This window comes from Halichoerus grypus, chromosome X (assembly GCF_964656455.1).
Source record: "Halichoerus grypus chromosome X, mHalGry1.hap1.1, whole genome shotgun sequence".
Taxonomy (NCBI): domain Eukaryota; kingdom Metazoa; phylum Chordata; class Mammalia; order Carnivora; family Phocidae; genus Halichoerus; species Halichoerus grypus.
Genome location: NC_135727.1, coordinates 23,261,463 through 23,269,270, shown reverse-complemented (window position 1 = coordinate 23,269,270; position 7,808 = coordinate 23,261,463). Strand labels below are relative to the sequence as shown.

General features: G+C 34.5%; 1 pseudogene; it reads right to left on the bottom strand.

The window, feature by feature from the left end:
* Positions 1-2,559: 2,559 nt before the first annotated feature.
* LOC118552393 (NADH dehydrogenase [ubiquinone] 1 alpha subcomplex assembly factor 4 pseudogene) lies at positions 2,560-3,131 on the bottom strand (annotated as a pseudogene).
* Between the last annotated feature and the right edge of the window lie 4,677 nt (positions 3,132-7,808).

Here is a 7,808-nt window from a genome sequence, read left to right as displayed (position 1 = left end):
GAAATAAATGTAAAGTTATGTATTTGAGTCTAAAACCTACACAAATTGAAAGAGATATGGCTTATTTTGTTTATGTGACCAAAAGAATTCTCCAGCTTATTGCCTCAAAGAAATAAATTTAAAAAGAGATATGGTCGATGTTTCCATATTAAAATAAAAAATAATTATGTATGAAAGATTCTATTTATTCTGTGTTACCTGTACAACAAAACTAAGACAAGTGAGTAGAATTTAAAGGGAAAAAGAAGGGGCTAAATAAAAAGCAAAGTTTTCTAATAGCCCAGATTTTCAAAAATAGCATTTTTAAAGAGGTAATGAGTTCCCCTTCATTGGAATTGTTCAAGCTGAAGATTAATAATGAGGTATGATAAATTTAATAACCATATATCTGCATTAGTTTAGGAATGGCTTAATTCAATAAAGAATTAGATACACTCTAGGATTTGACTAATTCAAGAAACTTTCTGAAAACAATAACCTTTCTATATGTGACAAGACTTCTATTTTGAATAGAATGATTTTAAGGCAAGAGTAGCTAACGGCCCAAGCAATTAGGTGTAATAAAATCCCATTATGATAATTCACGTTTCTATGACTCAACTGAGCTGTAAAACAAATTTTCTGGCATAAATATTACATAAAAAACAGAGGTCATCTCACAAAAAAGTCATAAATAATAGCAACTTAGTCAACTGTAATGAGAAAGCCATATACATAACATTTTGTACTTCTCTCTCTTTTTTTTTTAAAGATTTGGGAAGTACTTTATTTGATCATGTGACACCATATAACAGCCAGATTTACAGAAGCCTAACCACAGTATAGATTTGAATAGGGAAGATGCCTCAGAAATAGCAGTCTTAGTAATTCAAGTACTGACCTTTATTTGATAAAGGAAAACAGTTTTGATGACTAATTTACCAGAGTTTTAAAATGCAATTTTATACAGTTGTTTTCTTAAAAGAACTACTGTTTTGAACCACAATAAACAAGATACAGTTTATTCACATAAAGAAACTGCCATTGAAAACATGTTTAAAAATTCCCATCTCACTCCATTTTTCCCTTCTCAGCACTGCAATGCTTCATTCCATCATCATGCTGAAGTCCTCAGCATCTTCCATACCATTTCCAAGGGAATCCCTGGGAAGTAGCAAATGTCTGCCTTCCTTTAGAAAGACACAGATAACCTGGAATTTTTCTTACCACATTCTCCAATGTTCCTACAACTTGCACTTTCTGCTCTTCTGAAATAAGCTTCTTTTTGGCACAGCAGAAAAAAACATGCCACGAGGAATCTGAAAACCTAGATTCTGGGCCCAGCTATGTCATAAACTAGAGAATAATCCTAAACAAGTCATGAAACCTCCCCAGCCCTCTGTTCTTAACTGCAAAAAATAAGTCATATTCTTTCAGTCCTTTATTATCATTTATCCTCACAGTAACCGTTAGATTTAAATAAGGCAGCATTATACTCATTTCATAGAGGAAATTCAGTCTCAAAGAGATTACACAATCTACTCAAGATCCCACAGGTGGTAATAAGACACAGCTAAACTTAGATGATCTCACTCAAGACCCTAGTACTGGTACACACTGTACTCATAAGTTGGTTCAATGGATGAAGCAGCAGTTTCCCAGGTCCCTTCCAATGTTCAAATTTTAAACTTCTTGCAATTTTTTCCTCCCTTTCAACCAGCATTTAAATTAGAAAACATATATATAATTCATCACTAAATTTCATTTACCATGGTTCTGTGATTTAACCCTTCTTTACAATTTTCTTATATTTCTATATTAAATCCAGAGAAGTGACTTTTTTTCTGATAGCTCCCACAACTGCCTGCCTCTCTGAAAGCTTTTGGATCTACCTGTTGTCAAAACAGAGATTGCTAAAATTTTGTAAATACCAATTCCTTTTTATAATTTTAAGAAGTCATTCCATACTTAAATAAAACAGTTCAAAACAAGAGAAGTCCTCGCTCTTATTCCCTGTAATAATAAAATGTACTTTCTATTGATTTTGTATCCACTTTCCTGTCTGATTTCTTTTGGGAAATATTGTTATCCTACCTCACTGTCAAGTCTCCCTCTCCCTAACAAGAAAATACCGCAGTCCTAAGAGTTAGGAAAACTCTTACTTTCACAATTCCATAGGAAGAATAAATTAACCACCTAAATTGGATGGCGAAACTTTGAATGTTAAATGAGAGATTCGGGACATTTCCCAAGAGGCCATATGACCAGTCTAAAAGCTGATGATATGATTTGCCTAAAATTACACTTTAAGTTTTTTATCATAAATTTATATATGTGCTGATTAGTCTTGCCGATATTACATATGAACATATACCTAAACCAAATTAAACTTCACAAGAAACAAAATTCATTCTATCAGCAATCCTGAAAATTCAGCAAAACCCAATAAATAGTACGCTCTCCCAAGAAGGGAGCTTTAACCATTCAGTAATTTGTATAATTTAACATGCTGAAAATGAGAAAATAAACAGGGCATGGGAACCGGGACTACATACAGGAAAAGTAATTTCAAAATTTTCTTCATTTTGATGGTATCACTTTCTTGTCTTCAGGAGGGAAGATTCTGACTTCAAAAGTAACAAAATATTTGAGAAGGGATTTTACATCTTTCTGTTCTAGATAGTATTCTTCTGCTATTTTCTCAGCAGTCCATGTTTCTGGATAAAGTTTATGATTATTGAGAAGTGTCAATGCTTCTGCAATGGAAATTTTGCCTTTGGGAATGTTCTTGATACTCATCATGTTAAAGTCACGGCCTTTTGCCAATCTGAATTCCTTTGGCTCTTGACGTGTTCCACCATCTTTTACCTGCAGAGAAGACACCGGATCTTTGGAATCAACATACACATCTTTTAGTAACGACAGCAGTTTGTCATCTTTTCTAGCAATTTCTCCCTTAATTTCTGGATGGCAGCTCATCTGCTCTCGCAGGAGGCTCTTGGTGGAGGGGTGCCTGGGAGCGGGAGAGGGCTTCATCTTGCTGATTTCCCGTTCCGCCTGGTTCTCTAGGTTGAAATTCCTGATTGCGCGAGACACCGAGGCCCCCATCTCCTTACAACATGATGTCCTCTGCTTCTCGCTGCACGTGGGAAAAAACCTTTGTACTTCTCTTTTAAATTGCTCTTAAGAAAAGTGATTGTATGGTGACTAACATAACATAATAAAATTAAAAAAATAAAATGTTTCATTTGCCACACATCAAAAAAAATAGTGATAGTAAAAATGACACTAGGGAATTCAGTGTCTTTCTTCAATGACTTATAAAATCTGTCTCGGTTTACTAGTAAAAAAATTATTTTCTACTTAAAGTGCAGTGCAAAAAACCTTGATTTTCATATTGCAATATCTACATTTTTTTCTCTGTCTTTTAGAAAAGCAATGAAATTCAAATTCCCACCCCTGGAATATAGCTGCCACTTTTTAAATTGAAGTAAAATTCACATAATGTAAAATTCACCATTTTAAAGTGTTCAGTTAAAAAAAAAGACAAAACAAAAAATAAAGCGTTCAGTTCAAGTGGCTTCTAGACTTTCACAGTGTTGTACAGTTATTACCACTACCTAATTCCAGAATATTTTTTTCATCCCCCCAAAACAACCCATACCCATTAAGCAGTCATTTTCCATTCATCCTTCCTTCCAACCTTAGTGATCACTAATTTGTTTTCTGTCTTTATGGATTTGCCTATTCTGGATATTATATACAAATGGAATCATATATGTGGCTTTTTGTGTCTGACTTCTTTCCCTTAATATATTGTTTTAAAGGTTCATCCATGTTGTAGCATGTATCAATATTTCATTCCTTCCTATGATTAAATAACATACCATCGTATAGATATACTACATTTTCTTCATCCATTCATCGGTTTATGGACATTTGAATTGTTTCTACATTTTTGTTATGGTAAATAGTACTATTATGAACAATCCTGTGCAAGTTTTTTTTTTTTTTTTGAAGATAGGTTTGTAATTCTTGGGGACTATATAAGTTTTATAAGACTGCTGTAACAAAGCACTACAAACTGGGTGGCTTAAGCAATAAATTTTTTTTCTTAAAATTCTGGAGGCTAGATGTCAGTGATCTAGGTATCATCAGACTTGGTTCCTTTTGAGGGTTATGAGGAAGAATCTATTTCATGATTCTTTCCTAGTTTCTGGTGGTCTGGCAATCTTTGGCATTCCTTAGCTTGTAGAAACATCACCCCAATCTCTTCCTTCATTTCACATGTTATTCTCCCTGTCTGCTTGTCTGTGTCCAAGTTTTCCCTTCTTATAAGGATACAAGTCATATTGATTTAGGACCCATTTTAACTTGGTTACATCTGTACAAACCTTTTCTCCAAATAAGGTCACATTCTGATGTACTGGGGGTTAAGACTCCAACATAAGTACATACTTAGGAGTAGAATTTCTGATTTATATGTTAATTCTGTGTTTAACTTTTTAATGATTCAGCAGCAATGTATGAAAATTTTAAGTTTTTCATGTTGTCAACACTTAGGACTTTTCTTTTTTTAAAAAATTATAGCCATTCCATATTTGTCACTTTTTATAACATTACATATAGATGAAATTTAAATATTCATACAGATGATAAAGTTAATATATCATCATCAATAGTGGAAAAATATAGAAACCAATAGTGACTAGCACATTCTTCTCTGAACATCAATATTTTTCAGACTCTTCTATGCATAGATTAGTGTACAGAAAATAGACTTACACTTATTTTTTACAGTATAAATATATCATTGGATGGTTAGAAATAATTACTGATAAAATTACTCATTTAAAAATTATTTCACTGTAATTTCTTTGAAAAAACTTATAATATGGGGTTTTCTATGGGAAAATATATCATTAATATCAATTTTTGAGTGTGGATTTCCATCTAATTTTTAGAAGGGTACTGAAAAGCCTAATTAATTTCTCCCCCAGATCTTATTTAAGCTGTGCTAATGGGTCTTCTCCTATTATACAAAATTGATACAAGTAATGTGAAAGTTAAGAGCATTTCTCTTTAATCCTTGAATAAGAATTATGACAATGGGGAACAACAAGATGGTTGTATTAACATAAATAGTACTGTAATAGTAATAAAACACAATGTATGAGAAAGTAGACAAGTCAGAACTTGGTTCATGATTCTCAGTACTCTACCCTATTAATATACCATATTTTATGCCCAGCTTTACAGTTAACAAATAGATAAAAGCAATATTTCAATCTATATACAGCAAACCTACTTTGCATGTAAATTTGCACACCACATCTTCTTTATCCATTCATCCATCAATGGGCTCTTCCCATATTTAGGCAATTGTGGACATTCTGCTATAAACATTGGGGTGCATGTGCCACATAGAATCACTATTTATGTGTCCTTTGGATAAATACCTAGTAGTGCAATTGCTGGGTCACAAGGTAGTTCTATTTTTAACTTTTTGAGGAACCTCCATACTGTTTTCCAGAGTGGCTGCACCAACCTGCATTCCCAACAACAGTGTAAAAGTGTTCCCCTTTCTCTGCATCCTCACCAACATCTGTTGTTTCCTGAGTTCATTTTTGCCATTCTAACTGGTGTGAGGTGGTATCTCATTGTGGTTTTGGTTTGTATTTCCCTGATGCCAAGTGATGTTGAGCACTTTTTCATGTGTCTGTTAGCCATTTGCATGTCTTCCTTGGAGAAATATCTGTTCATGTCTTCTGCCCATTTCTTGACTGGATTTTGTTTTGTTTTGTTTTTTGGGTGTTGAGTTTGGTAAGTTCTTTATAGATTTTGGATACTAGACCTTTATCTGATAAGACATTTGCAAATGTCTTCTCCCATTCCATAGGTTGCCTTTTAGTTTTGTTGATTGTTTCCTTTGCTGTGCAAAAGATTTTTATCCTGATGAAGTCCCAATTGTTCATTTTTGCTTTAGTTTCCCTTGTCTCTGGAGACGTGTCTAGCAAAAAGTTGCAACAGCCAAGGTCAAAGAGGTTGCTGCCTGTATTCTCCTCTAGGATTTTGATTGTTTCCTGTCTCACATTTAGGTCTTTCATCCATTTTGTATTTATTTTTGTGTATGGTGTAAGAAAACGGTGCAGTTTCATTCATCTGCATGTGGCTGTCCAGTTTTCCCAACACCATTTGTTGAAGAGAGTGTCTTTTTACAATTGGATATTTTTTCCTGCTTTGTCAAAGATTAGCTGACCATACAGTTGTGGGTCCACATCTGGATTCTTTATTCTGTTCCATCGATCTATGTGTCTGCTTTTGTGCCGGAACCATCCTGTCTTGATGATTACAGCTTTGTAATACTGCTTGAAGTCCGGGATTGTGATGCCTCTTGCTTGGCTTTTCTTTTTCAACATTATTTTGGCTATTTGGGATCTTCTGCAGTTCCATACAAATTTTAGGATTGTTTGTTCTAGCTCTGTGAAAAATGCTGTTGTTATTTTTATCAGGATTGCTTTGAATGTGTAGATTGCTTTGGGTAGCATAGGAATTTTAACAATATTTGTTTTTCCAATCCATGAGCCTGGAATGTATTTCCATTTCTGTGTGTCTTCTTCAGTTTCTTTCATAAGTGTTCTATAGTCTTCAGCATACAGATCTTCTACCTCTTTGGTTAGACTTGTTCCTAGGTATCTTAAGGTGTTTGATGCAATTGTAAATGGGATCAATTCATTGATTTCTGTTTCTGCTGCTTCATTATTGGTGTATAGAAATGCAACGGATTGCTGTACATTGATTTTATATCCTGTGACTTTACTGAATTCATGTATCAGTCCTAACAATTTTTTGGTGGAGTCTTTGGGTTTTTTACATAGATTATCATGTTGTCTGCAAAGAGTGAAAGTTTGACTTCTTCCTTGCTTATTTGGATGTCTTTTATTTCTTTTTTGTTGTCTGATTGCTGAGGCTAGGATTTCCAGTACTATGTTGAACAACAGTGATGAGAGTGAAATATGACTCAGCTATTAAAAAGAATGAAATATTGCCATTTGCAATGATGTGAATGGAACTAGAGCGTATTATGCTAAGCGAAATAAGTCAGTCAGAGAAAGACAAGTACCATATGACTTCACTCATATGTGGAATTTAAGAAACAAAACAGATGAACATAGAGGAAGGGAAGGAAAAAAATAAAATATGATTTTTTTAAAAATTTTTTTATTGTTATGTTAATCCCCATACATTACATCATTAGTTTTAGATATAGTGTTCCATGATTCATTGTTTGTGCATAACACCCAGTGCTCCATGCAGAACGTGCCCTCCTCAATACCCATCACCAGGCTAACCCATCCTCCCAACCCCCTCCCCTCTAGAACCCTCAGTTTGTTTTTCAGAGTCCATCATCTCTCATGGTTCTTCTCCCCCTCCGACTTCCCACCCTTCATTCTTCCCCTCCTGCTACATTCTTCTTCTTCTTTTTTTCTTTCTTAACATATATTGCATTATTTGTTTCAGAGGTACAGATCTGCGATTCAACAGTCTTGCACAATTCACAGCGCTTACCAGAACACATACCCTCCCAGTGTCCATCACCCAGTCACCCCATCCCTCCCACCCCACCCCCCACTCCAGCAACCCTCAGTTTGTTTCCTGAGATTAAGAATTCCTCATATCAGTGAGGTCATATGATACATGTCTTTCTCTGTTTGACTTATTTCGCTCAGCATAATACCCTCCAGTTCCATCCACGTCGTTGCAAATGGCAAGATCTTATTCCTTTTGATGGCTGCATAATATTCCATTGTATATATATACCAAATCTT